Source organism: Coffea arabica, chromosome 3e, assembly GCF_036785885.1.
Source record: "Coffea arabica cultivar ET-39 chromosome 3e, Coffea Arabica ET-39 HiFi, whole genome shotgun sequence".
Lineage (NCBI taxonomy): Eukaryota > Viridiplantae > Streptophyta > Magnoliopsida > Gentianales > Rubiaceae > Coffea > Coffea arabica.
In genome coordinates, this window is record NC_092315.1 from 20,390,860 (window position 1) to 20,414,533 (window position 23,674).

The 23,674-nt window shown below is 34.0% G+C and overlaps 3 long non-coding RNA genes across 3 annotated transcripts; all 3 read right to left on the bottom strand.

The window, feature by feature from the left end:
- Positions 1-3,407: 3,407 nt before the first annotated feature.
- Positions 3,408-7,205, bottom strand: LOC140038232 (uncharacterized). Its single transcript, XR_011842041.1, has 3 exons — positions 6,901-7,205; positions 4,236-4,315; positions 3,408-3,591 (listed from the first exon to the last, which is right to left on the bottom strand). It is a non-coding gene; the product is annotated as an uncharacterized lncRNA (long non-coding RNA).
- A 3,674-nt stretch (positions 7,206-10,879) lies between these two features.
- LOC140038693 (uncharacterized) lies at positions 10,880-14,271 on the bottom strand. The gene is made up of 2 exons (XR_011842257.1): positions 14,067-14,271; positions 10,880-12,352 (listed from the first exon to the last, which is right to left on the bottom strand). It is a non-coding gene; the product is annotated as an uncharacterized lncRNA (long non-coding RNA).
- A 5,309-nt stretch (positions 14,272-19,580) lies between these two features.
- On the bottom strand, positions 19,581-21,154 carry LOC113737108 (uncharacterized). Its single transcript, XR_011842042.1, has 2 exons — positions 21,013-21,154; positions 19,581-20,134 (listed from the first exon to the last, which is right to left on the bottom strand). It is a non-coding gene; the product is annotated as an uncharacterized lncRNA (long non-coding RNA).
- Between the last annotated feature and the right edge of the window lie 2,520 nt (positions 21,155-23,674).

Genomic DNA, 23,674 nt, shown 5'->3' on the forward strand with positions numbered 1-23,674 from the left:
ATGAGTTGAATCTACAGAGCCTACATTTGCTGACTACAACTGGTTTGATCACTCGGATGAATGCTATTGCCTAAGAAGAAGAAATTGAAAGACTCCTATCCATCAATGTTGTTTAACTGCAAAAGGTTGATAATCAAGTATACTCTACATACAAAGTCAGATCCATTGACAATTATCTATAATTGCTAATATCTATCCATCTCACATGAACAAAACATGTATTTGTTCCACCACATAACTCAGGCTATTCAAGACAAGAAATTGCTTTGTTACGTAAAAAAAATGCCCACGTGAAAAAGTAATCAAAGTAATAACTCATACTATAGTTACAAGTTACACCACTGAAGAGCTTGCAATACCATTTTTTGACTTTTCAATTCTTTTACTTTTTTCTTTTCCTGTCCCAGTTTCTTATTTTATTTTTAGGAAAATATCGCAAGATGAATTTGTGACATGATTAATGATTATTAATTGGAATTTGCAACACAAGGCATCATACAAAAAGATCGAAATTAGTTTTTGATACCTATCAAAGTTTCACTTATAAACCCAATTACAATCTCCAGATAAAGTTTCTACTGAGATGAAGTTTTTTGTTAAGAAAGACGGAAGAGAGAAGAAAGAAGAAATAGATAAAGAAGTAAACGAGAGAAAAAAAGGGAAAGAAAAAAGAAAAAAGAAAATTCAAACTAATGGAAGGGTAATTTTGTCGTATTGGGGTTTGAGTGATAAAAATTAAATGTCAGGAGGTAAAGTGAGAAATGGGGTATATTTTAAGAGAATTAATTGTAATTAACCCTTAAAAAATTATCGACAAATTTTCTCCTTTTCCCCCATTTTTCAAATTAATTTCCATTAGGGAAATAATCAAATCGAGTTGAACTTGAATATCACCATACTCAAGCTCGACTCGACATGCAGAAAGAACACTCGAGCTCGTGCGAGTAGCATTATTGGAGCTCGAGTTCGAGTTCAATGCATTGCTCATAGAACTCGAGATCAACTTGCATGGAGTTCGAGTCAATGCTCAAGTAATGCTCGAACTCAATCCCGTGACCTACTACAATTTCTTGTTCAAACCTACAAAAATATCCCTGTCATCGAATCTAACAACCACGAAGTCAAGTAGAATTAATGTATATACCATAATAGAAATAGAAATGTGATGTGATGAGCACAATTATATACTTAAGAAGCTAAAACTACTGCCAAGTTGCCAAATTAACCAAGTTCAAGTTTGGAACAATAGCAATGAGCAAATCACTATTAAAAATTCACTAGGTTTCAAACAAGCTCACTGTTCCAACTACAAGTTGACTAGCCAAATACAACCAGTCCAGAACAAGTTCAATGAGCAGTCACAATCCAAATTTACAAATCAAACAAAGGAAAATGCACACAATAAATCATTGACAAAGTTCTCCATTCTCCAACAATCCAAGCCATCTATTTGCACCATGAGCAAGTCCTAACACCATAGACAAAATAGTATCAATTTTTAATCATTCAATGATGCGGATACGGGTGCGCAACAACTTCAACCTTGGGTCAAGGATCCTTTGGTCGACATTGGCAGTCCGATGACAAGATCAAGATCCAAGAGGGTGAAGGAAGCTTTACGATCCTTGATCATTCACCATACAAGCAAGGAGTAAGCTAAGTTTGAAGATTTGATGGACCATGAATTTACCTTGTTCACTTGTACGTTTGAAGTGAAAGAATGATCTCATACTTGTTAGCTTAGTTAGCAGTTGTTTTAAAGCTGTCTAGTTTAGTAGTTTGTTAATCACACAAAGGACATGTTGTCCTCTAGTTTTAATCCTTTTAGTAGATTTTATTAATTATTGGGCCTTATCGGGAAGCCATAAAGAGCTGGCTCTTTATGTGGGTCGAATTCCTATTTCCTAGTTTAGGTAGGTGAGTTGTCAATCTTTACTCCAAATGGATTTGCCCTCGTTCTAGCCTATAAAAAGGCACCTCTTGTATGAGTAAAGGGACAAAATATTACAACCAGAAATCGTGAGGAATTTTCCTTCAAGTTCTTAATCGAACTTACTCTTGAATTCTTGAGTTCATAGATTAGGATTCAAATCAGACTTTATCGATTAGTTTGTTCCCTAATCGTGGTGTCTCTTCATCCATCATTATTTGCTTAAGGTTGCTGATTACCTTTGTGTGTCAGAGGTCTTGAGTTCATGAGAACAATCGAGTTCAATTTTCATGAGGGAGAAAAGGTCCAACGCTGATATTACAAAGTTGGAAGGTTATAGGAGGGTTTTCCCCTAGGGTTGCTCATCATTCAAAGTAAGACCAAATTAGATCAATAAATAAATATAGTTACAGTAATAATGACCTGATCTTTAATTCTTGAATCACATTTGAATCGGCAATCAAATCTATGGAAGCTCAATTTCCTTGATTGTCCTCATTTGCTGCATACACCAAAGCAACATACACATACGATATATATAACTTAAAAAATATGAAATCTAGAAATGAAGTAGTAAACTTATCAAAAAATGGTAAAATTTAGCCATCTAAAACTTACCTTTGTTTTTTTTTTTATCTCATACATATTTCTACACCAATCTCCAGCACACAACAACACTTGGACCATTTTTGGTGCCAATGCAGCTTGATATAAATCAATCACTCTAGTTCTGACATTGAACATGGCTTCAGATGCTATTGTAGTTATCAAAATAGCCAAGATATCGTAGGCCATCTTAGATAAAATCAGGTATGCGATATTGTTGATTTTCCACCACTCTAAGCAGTCAAATAAATTGGGATATGAGCCAATTGGATGACAATGTTTATTTAGATAATCTAACAATTCAGATTTGCGGAGGGCCGACGTCTGTACTTCCACAATATATTTAGTAAAATCATCTCAATCCTAAGACTTCTGCTACCTTGAATCCCAGCCATCAAATGCCCCACCATGGGACTTAATTGTACTCCCACTTGAACTACTAGTTGCAGTAACATATTCCTCATACAAGTTAAAGAGTGCTTTCTAGACCTTGGTAAGATTTTCTTCTGACTCAAAAGGTGCATAAATCTTGGGAAAGGAAAACTCTATAAGGCACAATTTTTGCCTTAGATCCAAAATGGCACCAATTGCCATCAATAAGTTGCATTCATCCCAATATTTCTCAAATTTGGCTTTCATTTTCTAAACCATTGCCTGGATGAAATCATTTTCATAAAAGACTCTTGAATCCAAGAGTCTTTTCACCTTGACAACCTCTTGGAAGAATAAGTTGCTTGTGGGATAGTCACTATCAAAGATTACATGTGTGTGTGACGCCCCACTTCTCCCAAGGGCGAACCCAAGGGTATCCGCGGGACGCTTGCCCCGCTCTCGTCGAGACTCACTACAATCCATAATTCAAAACTAGAAATACTTCAAATAATTTCAATATATATATAAAGTACTGCAAAACATTTCATGCTTACAATTAGTTAACCTTCAAACTTAAATACAACACAACGGCATATGTATTATAGTCATCTACTATAATAAAACTTAAAGTCTCCAAAAGAAAACAACTGAATACTATTCACGAGCACTCTCAGTCTTGAACCCTGTTAAGGAAAACAAAAATGTAGAATGAGCTAAATAGCCCAGTGAGGTTCCAAGACCCTCTAGCAGTTCTAATAAATTAAGTAATTTGAGCATAACACATGTATGGTTCAAGATTGCACATTGACACATTAACATGAAACAGTTATCATTCTACAAAAATAAACACATATTGAAGGATACGGTGTTCCAGCGGAACCATTTCGATCAACTTCACCTTATAACTTCAGATCCCCTCGGTCTGTTTGGCCATCACCTTATCCCTCCAGTGGTAATACTTGAGTATACCGAAATAGTGTCCCAGGGTTCCAACCTACTCAACCGAGCCCAGTCCTGACTCAAGCAGGCTAGTAACCAAGGGCAGGATCCTATTCAATTTAGAGCTTACAACATGCGTAAGTAATCAAATAAATTTATAAACGGTAAGTAATCAAATAGATCGGTAAACGGTAAGTAGTTCACGGTTAACGGTAGAAATTTGTCATTTTAGTAGGTCGAGTGAGATAAAATACACACTCGCCTTAAAACAGTGGAAAAGTTCATAGGAGCAATTATCGGTAGCACTTAACAATTAAACACATAATGACCATGGAGTAAACATGTCGTAAAACTATTTAAGTCACGTACTCCTGTATGGAACACTCACCAATTCAAAATAGAGTATAAGTGCTCAAACAAACTTTTAGGCGTCCGCTTCGAGATCCTCTTGAAGGTCCTCTTGAGCACCTGAGATAATAATAATTGGCTATAACACACTATTGTTTATAAACCTCTCGTTAACAAGGAAGGTTGTACACTTGTACAATACTAAGAAAATATCATGAAAGAGAGCCTTAATTACTCATAAATCGAGACTCAAAAGTGGGGTTTAATAACACAAGGGAAACTGATTTTCTTCATGAAATCAAGTTTAAAACAGTCGTTCAATATCGAAGGGTAGCGAAAAGTTTCTAAAAACTCATTTCCCAACAAGTTCGAAAATTTCAGTTTTAAGGAGCAATCTTTGAAAAATCGGATCTTGCACTCAATAGGTCCAAAATTGAAAAACTTAGTACCGTTGGAAACTAGTTCCAAAGTACTAAAAATTCCTAGAAGACACTTTTCCAAGATTCTAAATGGAACGCATTCAATTTTCAGCTCAATGTAGCTGATCTAAGTCAGCAAAGCAGATTCAGTTTTAGTTTTCGGTAAATTTTGGAAATTCGGCAAAATTCACAGAACGTGAACTAGCCCATGAAATTTGTAACACAATATGAATTCCAATCAAGGTTTCAAACACAACAAAAGGAATGAATTCGGAGTTTTGAGCATCAGGATATAATAGCTCAAAATCGGCTGAAAATTACTCACTAACCAAGAGTTTCCAGATTTGAAAAACTATCTTTGAAGTATCATTTGGCCATTGAGATGGCATTAAAAATACACCAAATTTGATAAACTAAATCTTCCATATGCGAGCTATATCTCTACCAAAATTTAGGCAAAAACTCGTACGGAAAGATGGTTAACGAAATAACCAAAGTTTGTGAAACTCTTAAGGCTAATCTGCCTATTCGAGTTTCTCTTTCCTTTTAAAAGTTTTGTCCCACACAATCAACCTCAATTCACTCAAATGTTGAAATCAATGTTCCATAAACATCCAATGAGAAATTTAGGGGTAATTGACATCAAAGTTTTCGAAACAAAACATTACAAAACAAGTTTGACCATTCGGCTAAGAGAAAAAGAAAAGTTTTCCAAATTTGAAAAGCAAATTTTAGGACATCATTTGGGTATCGAAAGGTTGTTGAAATAACACCAAATTTTGTACACTTAAACCTCTATATGTGGACGACCCCTGTATCAAACTTCACGCAAAAAATTACGTGGAAGGCAGTTAACAAAACGACTGAATTTCGTAAAATGTTTCAAAGCAAATCTGTCTTCTTGCTTACCTTTCTTTTCAAAACATTTTGCACCATGAAATCAGTCTCATTTTGGTTCATTTTTGAAACCAAGGTCCAAGAAACATTTAACAAGTAATTGGTAGTCAATTGACATCAAAATTTACAAAGCAAAGCATCCCTCAATTAGCCTAACCATTCGGCCAACACAAGAATGGGGTTTCCAGCTCTGCTGCAGTTTACAAATTGTACCATATCTCACTCAATACAACTTGGAATTGAGAATGGTCAGTGGCGTTGGAAACTAGGTTCAATATACTTCATTTCATCAGAAGAAAACATTACGAAAATCAGTTCACAAGTAGTTTGAATTCAAGCCAAAAGTTATAGCTTCTCATGTCCATTCGAATGGGACTGGCAGAACAGAACAGCTGACTTTATCAGTTCACTGCAGTTCACACAAAACGAACTAGACAATGATTTTTATACCGTTTTAAACCTAAGAATGTCTAGTTTCAAATTTCGCAAATGGCACTCGATTTCGACTTTTGTACAAAAAGTTATGTTCAACCAAAGATACACTATTCAGGCCTTCGGATGACCATTTCCAGATTTCTTGCAGTTTCGAAAATTCTAGTTTTGATTAACCAAATGACATGATTTTCGGACAACACTTTGTACACACAATATACCACATATAACCATCAATTTCACAGCAAAATAAGTACCAAAAATTCGAAATGAAAACAAAGCAACAATGGACAGAATTTCGGCCATCTTGTTTCTCACGGTTTGCCAACATATCATATCTACTATCCAGATAAATCATTGTAACCCAATAGATTTATGCATTTTTCCTACAGTCAAAGATATGATTAAAAACTGGTTCAACTTCAAAGAGAAGTTTAGATCCAATAATAATAAATGGAAAAATTGCAAATTTTAGAAACTAGATCTACAAAATCTCAAATTTCACAGAAAATGACAAAAACTGAAAAAAAAAACCTCATAAGGAAAAAAACTTAGGAGAGAATAAAACTTTTATTAAAACAATTTAGGGAAGAAGAAACTCTCACTAGGAGATTTTATGAGAGAAGAATCTATCATTAGAAAATTCTACAAAAGAAACTAAAAAAATTAAAGAGAGGACTCCCTTTTATGGAAAAAGACCAAATTTGTCTGATCTCTCTTCCATGAAAAAGGCAGAGAAGATTTTGATTAGAGAAGTTTTAGAGAGAACAAGGAAAATAGTTCAATTTCCTTCAACTCTAATTCCCAAATCAACAACTTTCATGCATCAATGACTTGTACTATCATCATCATAGTTTATGGGAAGTGTATCCAATTTAGATGAATGTTTTCGATTAAAGCAAACTCACTGCTGAGCAATTTCAAAAAAAACTGTCAATAAGAAAGATGTATACTTACCGCTGCCGCCAAGTGTCCGTCCAGAGAGAGCGGGTTGGACTAAAATGATGGAAATTATCAAAAGCCAGAAGAAGATGAACATAGGAGAAGCAAAAGTCTTGCTCGTCATTGTTTATTTCTATGTGGCTGTCTCAAAACTTGTACAAGCTCTAGTGTTACATATATGATTGAGATTCGGAGAAAGATTTGAAAGGATAAGGCTACGTGAACCTTGTGAAAAAGTCTTGTGTAGCTGCTGTTTTATTTGACCCCATATATCAGAAATGAAATTAGACTTTAAAGACTTGCATGGGTCTTCTACTCTTTTCTGTGGCGTCCTTCTGTCACACCATATTAGACGCCTGTGGACTAGAAGTCCTAATTCCTTATTCTGGAGTCTTGTGCTTGAAAGAGACTTGAGTGAAAATTTTTGAGGTAAGCTCAATTCGTCATGAAATAAAAATTGTTGTCACTTCTCTTATAAACTTTGCAAGTGTCAAGTGTAATCTAAGAGGACGAGTGAATTAAGTTGTATAAAAACTAGATAAGTTATGGCAGATTTTATCTAATTTTAACTAACCAAATTTATCTAAATGATCACAAACTAAAGCGACTAAGTAGAAAACAATAAAGATGAGGCAAGTATAGCACCTAAATGAGCAAACAATGAGCAATATATTAAAATAAAGTAAACCAAATGAAATTGATACAAGCTTCTCCAAGATTGAAGTTGATCCATTAAAAAAGTTCTTCAAAATTGGTGAAACAATATGCCACTTTGTACAAATAAATGATTACCTTTACTCGCATTAATTTCTCCTTAGTTGAGTCAAAAGTTTTACACTTCCTATATATCTAACCTTTCCAAGGTAAAATTGAATTGCTCACAATTACAATGAAGAATTTTACAAGCTTTTCAACCTCATAAAAAACTACAAGTGAACAAGAAAGAGTATTTTTTTTTACCAAAATTACTCTAGAGAGCTTATAATTGATATAGACAAAATTTCTGAATAAGTTTAGACTTTATGGTATTTATAGGACCCCAAAAATTGGTCCAAAATGCCCTCTAATAATCAAGCATTTAATGCAGGAAAAACTAGCTGTTGAAACTATCACATTTCTGTTCGTTATGCTAGCGTTCGATACAATCGTTCAATCAAGGATGAGAAGCTTTGTTGTGTAGATGTTCGGATGGCCAATGCAAGTTCTCCTTTGTCCAAGAGTCCATCTGACGGATGACCAGAGTATAGCCCTTTGTCCGAGAGATTCGTTCAATCAATATTGATATTTGCTCTTCCATGTTTGGACAGCCGATCCTTGTTTCTTGTGTTCAAAAGTGTGTCCGAAGATGGATGTAGTTCCTTGAAAGGTTGCTTTGTACGTCCAATCCTCGAAGGTCTGTTTGAAGCTGCGTCCAACAGATTGCGACACCGTTCCTTTATTCTTGCTTTTGTTTTGTTTTCTTTTCTTTTTTCCCTAGTGATTGAGCACCTGTTCTATCAGAATTCTCATTGGAAAATATTAGTTCAAATCATCATTTTGACTTGTTAATCATCGTAACAAAGGATTGAGGGACTGAAGTCTTCAAAGTTATTGGGGATTTTGTATTCTTAATTTCTTAGTAGACATATATTTGGCTATTCGATGTAAACCCATTGGGTTGAAAAATAAGATGTGCTCCAGCATCCCGTATTTGTTCATGGTAATTAGGAGTTGTGGGATCATACCGGTGATGGTATTGAGGTATAAGACGTATTAAATATCTTTTACTTATTGTTTTAGACGTTTTATCTACTGTAATTCCTCAGTTGATAAAACTTGAACATTTCACTTAAAAAGACGCTTGGCTTCAATTCACTAGCACAAATTTTGGCCTAATTTCCAAGGATGATATACCTCCGAAATGGATAAATTAAGCGGTCCATTTAGTGAAAAACTCGTACGACTTTCATGACGTTCGTGGATGGCTAACCTTTCTAAATCCAAATCTAGCGCTTTCAACTAAATGAAACTTGTGCGGTCTCTGCCAAAATGAAGGTACCAATAATCTTTAAAGTGAGGCTGGGATCATTTTATTTTTCATTGGTTACTTAAAAAAAAAAAGAATTAAAGTTTGAAGTTTCGACTAGAGGATGGTTGTCCACTTTCCACTGCTAGTTTGTTTTAGACGTTTTATCTACTGTAATTCCTCAGTTGATAAAACTTGGATATTTCACTTAAAAAGACGCTTGGATTCAATTCGCTAGCACAAATTTTGGCATAATTTCCAAGGAAAGAACTAATCAAGTGTAAAGTTATAAGCTAAACAACATGATTAGAGGTTGGCTCTGATACCACATATAAAACTAATTATTTACACATGAATGTACTAGGCAGCAGAAATCTAAATAACCTTACCTCCAACGATTGTCATCAAGTACAAATTAATCCCGTATGCCTCCTTTTCTCCTTGCCTCCTTATCTATTTTAACAACATAAAATATGTAAAGAAGAATTTGGAATGAAGGAACTTCTAACCTATGTCTAATCAAAGAGACTGTATTGTAGATGGAATATCACGGGCTTTTTTTAGGTTAGGTTAGGAACCCTTATTGGTAAATATCAAATCCTTGGGGTTTCCTTCTATCAAGGAAATGTTACTATAAATCATAATTTTAGAATAATATATATGACTAATTGATGGATTTGATTAATTGCAATATTAATTAACATAAGATATTAATCAATCATCTTATATTACTAATCCCTTACAAGAAAAATGAAACAACGAGGCTACTGATTCTTCAAACTAAAACGAATGTAGAGGTAACAATACTAACCCCTTACTGGCTGACTTAAGTTACTAACATTATGGGCCGAATCCAATGTGGCCAACCTCACTAATTCACAATGCAACTTATTATACTAACCAATATATTAATGATGCATGGCCTCAACTAACATATAACCAAATAAACAAATTACTAAGTTTGGTTTATATTATCCCACAATGCCTCCCTTAAACCAAACTCCTATAATCTTGATATATCCAACATCTTCGTCAACTTGACAAAAGTCTCCATCTTCAACGCCTTGGTGAAAATGTCAGCCATTTGCTCTTTAGTTCTGCAATAATCAACTTGAAGCTCCTTTCGAACCAACTCACGCGTGATGTGATATTTGATATCTAAGTGTTTACTGTGCTCACGGAGAACCGAATTCTTAGACAATTCAACAGCCAACTTACTATCACAATAAATGTTCGTAGGACCAATTTGCTTTTGCTGTAGAATGCTAACTATGCGATGTAACCATAAAACTTGAGTTGCACTATTAGCTACTGCAATATACTCCGCCTCTGTAGCAGACAATGCAATTATCTGTTGTTTCTTAGAACTCCAAGAAAACACTCTTGAGTCAATAAAAATGCATGCCCTGAAGTACTCTTCCTCTCAACTGTATCACCTACCTAATTACTATCTGTATAGCCAAACAACTCAATTGGATCATTTCCTGAATAAAAATACTATCACTCTGAGTGCCTTCAATTCACCCCAAAATCCTCTTAGCCGCCTGCAAATATGATTGACTTGGATATTCCATGAATTTGCTAATTAATCAACCCAACAACAAAATTGGTCTTTGGTCTCGTAGATGTCAGATACCTCAAACTCCCTACCAAACTTTTAAAGTAGGTAGGATTCACATATCCACCAACATTCTTCTTGGTCAAGCTCATGGAGTTAGAATTGGCTTAACTGCATCCAACTTGAACTTCTTTATGATATCACTTGCATATTTCTTTTGAGAAATAAAAATCCCACTATTAGACTTAAAAACTTCAATTCCCAAGAAATATGACATAAGTCCCACTATTAGACTGAACTGTGCAATCGTTTTCAAATTATTTTTTGTAAAATCATAGCATTTACATATAAGCACATAATAAGAATATCACTACCGCAGAAGATTAAAAATATAAAATGTGCTCATGTAGACATTTCTAAAAATCACGAGCAAGAAAATAAGAGTCAATCCTCGTATACCATTGGATTTAAACTTTGTCTTGTATACCGACTTCACTCTAATGATTTTTTTACCAGTTGAAAGAAAAGTAAGTTTTCAAGTATCATTCCTCTTAATTACATGAATTTCTTTCTCCATTGCTTTCATCCAACGATCATCATGGGCTACCTCCTCATACATCATAGGATCACAATTTGCAAACAAAGCAAAATTAACTATATTTTCATCAGAAGGAATATCGTCTGGTATAATCACATAATCTTGCAAATGATCCGGCATCTGTAGCTGACACTGTGGAAGTCCAATTAACTCAGTCTTTGGACCCCGAGCAACTGGTAATGGCTGAATATCATTATTAACCTCCTCTTATTGATAATTTAGTGTTACTGTGACGCCTCCACTTCTGCCAAGAGCGAACCCATGGGTATCAATGGAACGCCTGCCTAGCTCTCGCTAGGACTCAATACGAATCCAATTCAAACTTAAGGATAACAACCAAAGAATAAAAGTCGAAATAAAGAAAGGTCACTTCTTTAAATAAACTTTCAAGTTTTACAACACAAGTTCTCAAAAGTACAACAGCTTTCCCAAAATACAACCATTATCAGTCGACTAGTCAATTACACCCCAAGATTTTTAATCAAAATAGTCAAGTCGGCTTCCTCAAAAATTCTTTCCAATACGAGCTCTTGCTTAGGAAAACAAAATTAATGGGGTGAGCGAAACGCTCAGTGAGGCCAAGAAAACATGCAAACACATAGTTCCAATAACAATAACACTTACATGGAAAGTAAATCAATAAAGTTCAAGTAATTCATAATTTAATAATAAACACATTTAATAAGGATACAGGAGTTCTCAGTAGCTATATTCCACTTGCTTTGCTGATACTCGATCTAATACCTCCACGTGATGACACTCCGTCAACCGGGTAGGTATTAAGTCCATAGAACTCCGCTTATTTCGTACGCCCGTTCACCGTTACACCCCCTGCTCCGGGCCTGCACTTCTTTTATATAAGGCGATACTACTCGAGTATGCCAAGCAAGATCTCTCAAATAGATCAAGCTTATGATTTTTTTCTCATGGCTCACCAAGTTTCACGACCAAACCCATGCCGGCTCGAGTCGTAAGATCGGCCAATGAGTTTGGGGGTCCCCCACTATTATAATATAAGTCGATGAGATTCACTTCAATCGACATATGCAAACATAGCATAATTCACTATTGTAACACTTCACTTAGCAAATTCACTTCATATAATTCAAATATAATTCACTTAAAAAAGAACGAGTGCGATAAAGTACAAACTCATCTCGATAATTCCAAAATACTCAATTAATGAGAAACAATTTATGCACTTAGCAATACTTCATATACTTGACACTCACCAATTCAAAACAAATGAGTAAAGAAAGTCTTTAGTGATCTACTCCGAGATTCTCCTCAAGACCCTCTTGATCGCCTGAAGAAAAATGACCAATAATCATTCTCATACATTCATAATCCCTTATCAAACAAGGAAGAATGTACACTTGCTTAAAATTAAGATAACGTCTTAAAAGAGCTTCACTCTACTGAAATTCAAGATTCAACTCTTAAGAAATCAGAAAATTTCAGCTTTCCGCGACAAAACTTAGAAAATCAGATCTCTTGTTTGGTATGTCCAAAAATGGAAAACTTTACACCGTTGAAAATTAGATCCAAACAACTAAAAGTTCGCAGAAGAAACTTTTCCAAGATTCCAAACAAAAAGCATTCATTTTTCAGCTCAAAGTTGCTGATTCATAAAGACAAGACAGAACCAGTCTTGGTTTTCAGTGGTGTTTGGAAATTCGGCAAAATTCACAGAAAGTGAATCAGCCTCTGAAATTTGTAACACAATAAGAGTCCCATACAAAGTTTCAAAACAAGCGGAACTAAATTCGGAGTTTTGAGTAACAAGATATAGCTGTTTGAAGTAGGTTGGTTTTTGTAATCTGATCAGTGAATTTTCAGATTTGAAGAGAAATCTTTGAGGCATTATTTGAGCATCGAAATGGTATTGGAATTACACCAAATTTTGCACACTTGAACTTCCATACATGGACTGCTTCTCTAAAAAAAATTTAGGTAAAAACTCACATGGGAAGGCAGTTAACGAAACGACCAAAATTTGTGAAATATTTCAAAGCTAATCTACCATCCTACTTCTCTTTCTTTTTCAAAAGTTTGGTCCAATGAAATCAGTCCCAATTCACTCCATTTTTTACAGAAAGATTCCAAAAACATTTAATAAGCAATTGACACTAAAATTTTTGAAGTATAACATCCCAAAACATATTTGACCATTCGGCCAACAAGGAAGAGAAAATTTTCCAGTTTCCAGCTTTGTCACATTTTTGAAATCAAACTATATCTAGCTCTATACAACTCCAAATTGGGAATGGTTTATGGTGTTGGAAACTAGATTCAAAATTTACAATTCATCAGAAGGCATCGTTTTGATAATCTTTTCACAAGTAGAACAAAATAGAGTTACAAGGTGCAGCTTCCCAGTTTCATTCGAATAAACAGTCAAAACAGAACAGCCAACTTTGCCGACTCGCTACGGTTCACTCAAAATGAACTAGCAGGGAATTTTTATACCGTTGAAAAGCTATGAATGTCTAGTTTTGAATGCTACCAATGGGACTCAATTTTTATTTTTGTATAGAGAGTTACGTTCAGACAAAGAAGCACTGTCTGAGTACCCCTGCTAGGCGTTTTCCAGATTTGAAACTTTTCCAAAACTGAAGTTTTGTGCAACCATTCGACACGATTTTTGAAAGGCACTTTGAACACACAATATACAACATATATCCATCAATTTAACAGTCAACTAAGCATCAAAATTTCGAAACTAAAACAGAACAACATGACCAGAATTTCGGCCAGCTTCCTTTCGCAATTTCCTCCAACTTTTTCTCCACTTTCTAACCGTAATCAAGCTATCTATCACATAAACAACCACAATCAAACAATCAAGCCTCAAGTCAGGTACCTAGAGTCCTCGTCAAGACAGCTAGCCTATCATTTAAAGCGGAAATAATTGGTTCCTCAAGTCCGCTAGCCTATGAGTGCAATTAGGGTTTCAAACCCATAAAGATTAACCATTAAACTTCTTATAATTTGAAAGAGAAAAGAGGTGGAATGGTTACCCTTTAAACCCTTAAAGAAAATCAGATTTTCCACCAAAATTTCCTTCGAGAAATTCCACAAGATTGCTTCTTACTCCAAGCTAGAATGAATCTCCAAGAAACTAGAAAGTTGGATGATGATTTGTAGACAAAATGGAAGCTAAAGGAAATGGAGATTTTCTTTCCTTTCTTTCTTGGTTGGTCGGCTGAATGGAGAGGAGAAAGATGAGGGTTTGAGTGTTTAGCTTGTGAGGGAAGAATGAAGGAAAGTTGCTTTAAGTTGGGTGCAAAAAGTCAACTTTGAATAGTTGTCGAAATAGTGTCGTGCACTACCGATTCCTCTCTTGTTTGGTACACTTATGCACTAATCTTCCAATGTAATTCCTCTAACATTGTAATTACTCACACTTACAAGTCTAGTATTAATTCCTCAAGTCTCTAATTAGTCACGCGATATGATTTTCGAGAAATTTGCGACGCGCGCGCGATAAGGCGAAAATTTAAAAGAAATTCATGCAACTAAAATATAATTAACTAACACTAGAGCAAATACTTATAAAATGACTAAATTGAGAAATAAAATATGAGTCTTCACAGTTACCTCTGCTATATTAGAATTTTCAGTAGACCAGTCCCAAACACCTCTTTCGTCAAAGGCCACATCTTTACTCACCCTCACTTTTTCTGTCACAAGATTATATAACCTATAAGCTTAGAAAACTTCACTGTAGCCAATAAATACACATTTCTTCCCCTTATCATCAAGTTTTTTCCTTAATTGATCATGAACAAGGGAATAGATAATACACCCAAAAACTTTGAGATGGCCAACAAAAGGTCTTCTACCATTCCATACTTCTTCAGGAGTTTTTTTTAGAACACTTTTGAAAGTTCACATGTTCAACAAATAAATTGTACCAAAAATTGCCTCTACCCAAAAAGAGTTTGGCATATTTTTCAGTTTCAACATAGATTTTACCATATTTATAACAGTTCTATTCTTCCTCTTTGTCACTCCATTTGTTGTGAAGTGTACCTAATAGTCAACTGATGCTATATTCCATTTTTCTCAAGAAAATCATCACACACCAAATATTCCTGATCCCTATCAGTTCTCAAAATTTTAATCTAATAGCCACTTTGCTTCTCAACAAAAGTCTTAATAATTTTAAAAGTGTCATGGGCTTCAGATTTTTGTTTCAAAAAATACACCCGGGCTTTTCTACTGAAATCATTCATAAAGGTAATAAAATGCCTACAATCACCATTAGAAGGAACTTTCACAGTGCACAAATATGAATGAATAATTTTCATTGGTCTTCTAACCCTTCAGGATTTGCCTATCTGAAAGACAACCCTGTGTTGTTTTTTCAAAACACACATATTACAAATTTTACCAGAATTTCTAATACTAGGCTGCCTACTAATCATTTTTCTATTAGCCAAAAATCTCAAACCGTCAAAACCAATTATTGTCATCTATCATCGTAATTAAACAAGAAAAATTGGAAGTACTCAATTTTAGTGAAAATAAGCGATTTGAAGTCATTAACACACTGGCAATCATTTTAATATTTTTTTTATTAAAAATGGTGTAAGTACCATTCCTAATACGAATATCATATATTTTTTTCTTAGACAATTGATCCATACTTAACAAATTATGATGCAACTCATGAACATAGAAAACATCAGAAATAAAATTAGAAGACCCATTTTTTAAACTGATAGGAATTTTTTCTCTGCCAAACACTAGTAAAATAATGTTATTTCCAAATTTAATTTCACCATCGACAGATTCGTCAATCTCAAAACATAATTCTTTCTTGCCAGATATATGATTGTTGTAACCCATATTTAAATTCCATTTTTTTTATCAACCACATCAACAATATTACAAGTTAATAATAAAATTTTAGATTTTTTATTATTATCCTAAACCTGATTGTCAGAAACATTAATCTAAAAATTTTTGTCTATAATTTTTCAAAATCTGTATTTAAACTGTCTATGGCTCAATTTTTCACAATTATAACATTAAATTCTCTGTCCAAAATTATTTTAAAATTATATTGATTAAAATTATTTTCTTTGCCAAAATTACCACCTCTGCCTCTACCATGACCACCTTTAAAATTAAATTATTACCTCTATCGCGTCCAAGATTTGATGTACCTCCTCTGCCTCTATTATTGTTGCCACGACCACCTCTGATATTTTAGCCACCTCTATTATTGTAGCTTGGATTCATCTGACTGAATTCACTTTGCTCATTTGCTTCATTATTACCTCTCAAATGTAACTGCATTTGTAATACCTTCTCTATTATATCCTTCTCCAGGGTATTTTCCAACTTTTTATTCATTCTTTGCTCATATAGAATTAATGATTCCTACAATTCTTCAATACTTAAAATTTTCCTAATCTTTATCTCCTGAATCACAGCTACTATATGATTAAAATTCATGGATAGGGTGTTGACAACTTTCACAATAAATGTTCTGGCAAGAACGTCATACTGATTAAGTGCGATCTCGTTTTTAATATCTGAAAAACGAGAAAAATATGATTCAATAGACAAGTTTAAATTTCCTTTTTAACATCATCAAATTATTTTGTTGGATCCTGTTAATCCTTTTGTATGTCTTTTCCAATATATCCCAACTCTCCTTGCTGAGTGAGCCGTAGTAATTTTTTCAAAAATTGATTCAATATATCAATTAATTTACATGCCTTGAGATGAGTTATCATCTGTTTTGGTCAAAAATTAAATTTTACCTTTGTTTTGAGTTTTTTGATAGAACAAATAATATTAAAATTAGGGTTTACCGTACTTCAATCTACCGTAACTTTGATACCACTCTGATGGATCCAAAATAATAATCAAACATAAATCCACAGGAACAATCAGAAAAAATTTGATATATGAGGCAAAGGAAATTTCTTGACTAATCATACGAGGCTACGGCTACTGTACAATACAAGAAAAAGGAAACAACCAGGCTACTGATTCTTCAAACGAAAACGGAGGCAACAATACTAATCCCTTACTGGCTCATTTCTATTACTAACAGTCTAACATTATGGGCCAAATCCAATGTAGCTAACTTTACTAATTTACAATGCAACGTATTGTACTAACCAATATATTAATAACACATGACCTCAACTAACATATAACCAAATAAACAAATTACTAAACTTGGTTTATATTGTCCTACAAAAACTCTATGTAAATAAAAGAGTTGTAAGTTGGGTCCATCACTTAAATGTGTTAGACAACCAAACAGTGAATTTATTGCTTCGTCTTTTATGTCTTAGTTCAATAAGGATGGGCTTCTGCTAAAATTGCAGCCACTTCTCTTTCTATCTTAAATTCTCTCTATTTTTTCACCTCTTCTCAAAAAGCCTTCTTCGGGAGAAAGACCAATCCATGGATTTTTTTTTTTGTTTTTCTAATAAAGTCTAATAAAGTTTTTCCTAAATTTTCTTAGTAAAAATTTTTTATTTCTCCTAAAAAATTTTAGTGAGAATTTTCGGTTCTTCTAAGGATTCCTATGAAGATTTTTGTATTTTTTCATTTTCTAGGGATTCCTTATTTCATTTTCATATTTTCCTTTGAGACTACATGAAAGTGGTGCAACTTAATCTTTCCCAACATTAGTATCTTGGCCAACGTAATTCAATTTCAATTGGCCATGAAAGCTGAAAAATGGAAATGTGCAATCACCCTTAAAGAATACGCAACTGACCTTATTAGAAAAGGTAAAAGAAATAAACAATTAATCCATGATTCCTTCAAAATAAAAATCATAAGTATATCATTTCAGGAATACTTTACTGCCAAAATTTGTCGGCAAAACTGCACTGGGCTTTTAAGGAATAATATATATTTCGGGAACGAGCAATTGAACTGCACCCTTGTATGTAAGGATTTGCTTGTACGCCTTGTGGTTTGCAAATATCAATTGCACCATAAGAAAAATATCTTGCGATTAATAGACAGAGCTCCCGTCCGGCTGCAGGGAAAATTTTTCGGGGTGGTGCTGCCCGAGTTAGGAGTACCTTCGCCGGTGGCAAAAGGGGCGGAAGACGAAGGACTTGGATGCAAACCAATTCGCTTTCTATCACTTGTTTTTTGATTGATTATTTTAACTGATTATAGATTCTAATTTTGGATAATTAGTTTTTGTAATATTTTCGATTACTTTTGTCTTCTGATCATGAATTTTCTAATCACTAAAAAAGTTAAAATTCATAATCACCCAAAAGAGTAGTTTTTGCTTATCATTAATTTCTGTAATCAGATTTTGTAAAGTCTAAAATAATCAAGAATAGTGCCATAGAAACTCAATTATTCAACTTCAATTTGTAAAGAAAACCGTGACATACAAACTAATGAAAAGGGCAAGTAGTACTTCTTCTTAATTTCTGCATGTTCTATGCTTTAAGTTAAATTGAATTACAAGGGTAATAAATATCCAAAATAAGAAAAAGATGGACATCACTATATTGATCTCTTCTTCTTCTATAACGAGTAGTTTCTTAGTTTTCAAAGCTACTTTAACTGAACGTAATGGACCATTACTGGAGAAACTAAAGAATATATTACCTGTGTACAACTTGGCATAGTAAATCAATTAAAGTGAGATTTTTTTTCTTTTCTTTTTTATTGGTATGAATATTTTCTGAACTCTTTACAAAGCACAGTTTTGGCAGTAAAGGTGCTGCCATGCAACCAGATATGCACATTAAAATTCCTTCACCAATAACAAAATACTCGTCCTGAACCAACATAAACAGTTTGCAAACTTGCACACTGAAAACTCAAATGGATGCCAATATACTCAATATTCTTGCATACTTTTCCATTTGCAGGACAAAGTATCTATCAAAGAGAAAAATTTGTGCAAATTTAATCCAAATGACCTAACTCCAAATTAACAAGAAGCCTAAGAGAGGGAGAGTCAAACCTACCTAACTCCAAATTCCCCTGTCATTTAGTCATAATAGTTCTTTAATTTGGTATAACATATAGTTATAAGTATAATAGATAGATAGTCTATGTGATTTGACTGTCATAGCTATTGCTGATAGCATGAATAAACATTAATGAAACTTTTACAAATTAAAACAGTCTACAAAAGAAAAAGGGAAAAAATAAAAATAAAAATAAAAAGCAGTACCAAAGTGAATCGTATGGTCAATAAGATGTACCCATGCAGAGATTTCATCCAGTTACCAACGTCAATTGGAATTTGTAACCAAACTTCACAAAGTTTAAGTTTGGACCAAACGAGAAATTTCATATTTTAGATAAAGCTATCTCCTCTTCTAGGTTGAGAATATAAACCCCTAAACTTGATTTATATCACCATTAGGTGTACTTATGACATACCAAACTACAAGAGCTCTTGTCAAAACACATTTTTATCCATTATAGATAGAAAAATGTGAAGGCCAAATATTATCATGAAGAATGATTTAGTAAAATAAGTAGTTTGAGAGCTTATGCATGTGTAAGAATTTACTAAATTACAATCAACACATATACAATCTCTTCATATATTTAATTTTTTACAAACACTTGAAATGTAGGTCTGTACGAATTTACCGTTTTTTCATAATTAAATATTTTAAATATAATATGACAGTAAGTTTTTCACACTATCTAATCATCTACATTAAAAGTTTTTCACACTATTGTAAACTTTTTTAAAAACATTCCCAAAACGTCTTATCCATACGTATATTTCCATTGCGTCGGCTCAGTATTATATGAGCTTAGCTGCGGTTGGAGCAGTATCAGTCCAACTTTATTAGTAGGGGTTGATCGGGTCGAGTCCACTTTGATTGGCAACTTTATTTTGGTGGGAGTGGGGGTCGGCAACGGTTATAATAACTACATCGTCTTTTTGGTGGGATGATGCAGCGACTGTAAAACGGTCTGTTGCAAATTGGAGGCCTGTGTAATGGCCTATAACCTATGGGTCCACGGCCTACAGCTTTAGGAGCAGAGTTAGTAGGAGAACTTGTACCAGTTGCCTTGGGAGCACGACCTGGATCGACTCCAATCATGCCGTCACCACCTGCCAAAATACAAAAAATTACTGCCACAATAAAATGAGATATTAATATCAAAAGGGCAACATCCACGTCAATTTCCTTGTATTCTTTTTTGATAGAAAGGATTATTCAATCTGCATTAATGGTAGAAATACATCAAATCAAATGTGACACAAATACATATAGGTATGAAATTAATAGATACAATAGATTTGAAAAATTAATATAAATAAATATAACATTGATGCTCCAATATATCATGTCTCCCATCTAGATAAATCATTTTAATCCAATAAATTTGTGCATTTTTCTTATAGCACGAGATATGATTAAATATTAGTTCAACTTCAACGAGAAGTTTAGATTCGATAATAATAAATGGAGAAATTGCAAATGTGAAAAATTAAATCTACAAAATCTCAAGTTTCACAGAAAATGAAAAAAATTGAAAAAAAAATCTCATAAGGAAAAAAATCAGGGGAAAAATAAAACTTTCATTAGAAGAAATTGGGGAAGAAGAAACTCTCACTAGGAGATCCTTTAAGAGAAGAATCTGTCATTAGAAAACTCTAGAAGAGAATTTATTACTATGACAAAAACTAAAATATTAAAGAGTGGACTCCCTTTTATGGGAAAAGACCAAATTTATCTGATCTCTCTTCCGTGAAAAAGGCAGAGGAGATTTTGATAGGAGAAGTTCTAGAGAGAACGAGGAAAATAGTTCAATTTCCTTCTAATCTAATTCCCAAATCAACAACTTTCATGCATCAATGATTTATACTACCATCATCATAGTTTATAGTAAGTGTATCAAATTTAGATGAATGTTTTCGATTAAAGCAAACTCACTGCTGAGCAATTTAAAAAAAAAACTGTCAATAAGAAAGATGTGTATACTTACCGCTGCTGCCAAGTGTCCGTCCAGAGAGAGCTGGTTGGACTAAAATGATGGAAATCATCAAAAGCCAAAAGAAGATGAACATAGGAGAAGCAAAAGTCTTGCTCGTCATTGTTTATTTCCATGTGGCTGTCTCATAACTTGTACAATCTCTAGTGTTATATCTATGATTGAGATTCGGAGAAAGATTTGAAAGGATAAGGCTACGTGAGCCTTATGAAAATGTCTTGTGTAGCTGCTGTTTTATTTGACCCCATATATCACAAATGAAATTAGACTTTAAAGACTTGCATGGGTCTTCTACTTTTTTCTGTGGCGTCCTTCTGTCACACCATATTAGACGCCTGTGGACTAGAAGGAATCTGTCCCAATTCCTTATTCTGAAGTCTTGTGCTTGAAAGAGACTTAAGTGAAAAATTTTGAGGTAAGCTCAATTCGTCATGAAATAAAAATTGTTGTCACTTCTCTTATAAACTTTGCAAGTGTCAAGTGTAACCTAAGAGGAGGAGTGAATTAAGTTATATAAAAACTAGATAAGTTATGGCAGATTTTATCTAATTTTAACTAACCAAATTTATCTAAATGATCACAAACTAAAGCGAGTAAGTAGAAAACAATAAAGATGAGGCAAGTATAGCACCTAAATGAGCAAACAATGAGCAATAGATTAAAATAAAGTAAACCAAATGAAATGGTACTCTCATGATACCAAGGTACACTTCCAAGCTTCTCCAAGATCGAAGTTGATCCATTAAAAAATTCTTCAATATTGATGAAACAATGCCACTTTGTACAAAGATATGATTACCTTTACTCACATTAATCTCTCCTTAGTTGAGTCAAAAGGTTTTACACTTCCTATATATCTAACCTTTCCAAGCTAAAATTGAATTGCTCACAATTACAATGAAGAATTTTACATGCTTTTCAACCTCATAAAAAACTACAAGTGAACAAGAGAGAGTATTTTTTTAACCAAAATTACTCTAGAGAGCTTATAATTGATATAGACAAAATTTCTGAATAAGTTTATAGACTTTATGGTATTTATAGGACCCCAAAAATTGGTTCAAAATGCCCTCTAATAGTCAAGCATTTAATGCAGGAAAAACTAGCCGTTGAAACTATCAGATTTCTGTTCGTTATGCTAGCGTTCGATACAATCGTTCAATCAAGGATGAGTAGCTTTGTTGTGTAGATGTTCGGATGGCCAATGCACGTTCTCCTTTGTCCAAGAGTCCATCTGACGGATGACCTGAGGATTCCAACTTGGCTTTTGAATTTTCGAATGGTCGATAGGGATGCCCATTGTCCGAGAGATTCATTCAATCAAGATTGATATTTGCTCTCCCATGTTTGGACAGCCGATCCTTGTTTCTTGTGTTCAAAAGTGTGTCCGAAAATGGATGTAGTTCCTTGAAAGGTTGCTTTGTACGTCCAATCCTCCAAGGAGTGTTTGAAGCTGCGTCCAACAGATTGCGACGCCGTTCATTTCTTCTTGCTTTTCTTTTCTTTTCTTTTTTCACTAGTGATTGAGCACCTGTGCTATCAGAACTTTCATTGGAAAATATTAGTTCAAATCATCATAACAAAGGATTGAGGGACTGAAGTCTTCAAAGTTATTGGGGATTTTGTATTCTTAATTTCTTAGTACACATACATTTGGCTATTAGATGTAAACCCATTGGGTTGCAAAAAAGATGTGCTCCATCATCCCGTATTTGTTCATGGTAATTGGGAGTAGTGGGATCATACCGGTGATGGTATTGAGGTATAAGATGTATTAAATATCTTTTACCTATTGTTTTAGACGTTTTATCTACTGTAATTCCTCAGTTGATAAAACTTGGACATTTCACTTAAAAAGACACTTGGATTCAATTCACTAGCACAAATTTTGGCCTAATTTCCAAGGATGATATACCTCCGAAATGGATAAATTAAACGGTCTATTTAGTGAAAAACTCGTACGACTTTCATGACGTTCGTGGATGGCTGACCTTTCTAAATCCAAATCTAGCGCTTTCAACTGAATGAAACTTGTGCGGTCTCTGCCAAAATGATGGTACCAATAATTGCTAAAGTGGGGCTGGGATCATTCTATTTTTCATTGGTTACTTAAAAAAAAAAAAGAATTGAAGTTTAAAGTTTTGACTAGAGGATGGTTGTCCACTTTCCACTGCTAGTTTGTTTTAGACATTTTATCTACTGTAATTCCTCAGTTGATAAAACTTGGACATTTCACTTAAAAAGACGCTTGGATTCAATTCACTAGCACAAATTTTGGCCTAATTTCCAAGGATGATATACCTCCGAAATGGATAAATTAAGCGGTCCATTTAGTGAAAAACTCGGACGACTTTCATGACGTTCGTGGATGGCTGACTTTCTAAATCCAAATCTAGCACTTTCAACTGAATGAAACTTGTGCGGTCTCTGCCAAAATGAAGGTACCAATAATCGTTAAAGAGGGGCTGGGATTATTCTATTTTTCATTGGTTACTTAAAAAAAAAGAATTGAATTTTGAAGTTTCAACTAGAGGATGGTTGTCCACTTTCCACTGCTAGTTTGTTTTAGACGTTTTATCTACTGTAATTCCTCAGTTGATAAAACTTGGACATTTCACTTAAAAAGATGCTTGGATTCAATTCACTAGCACAAATT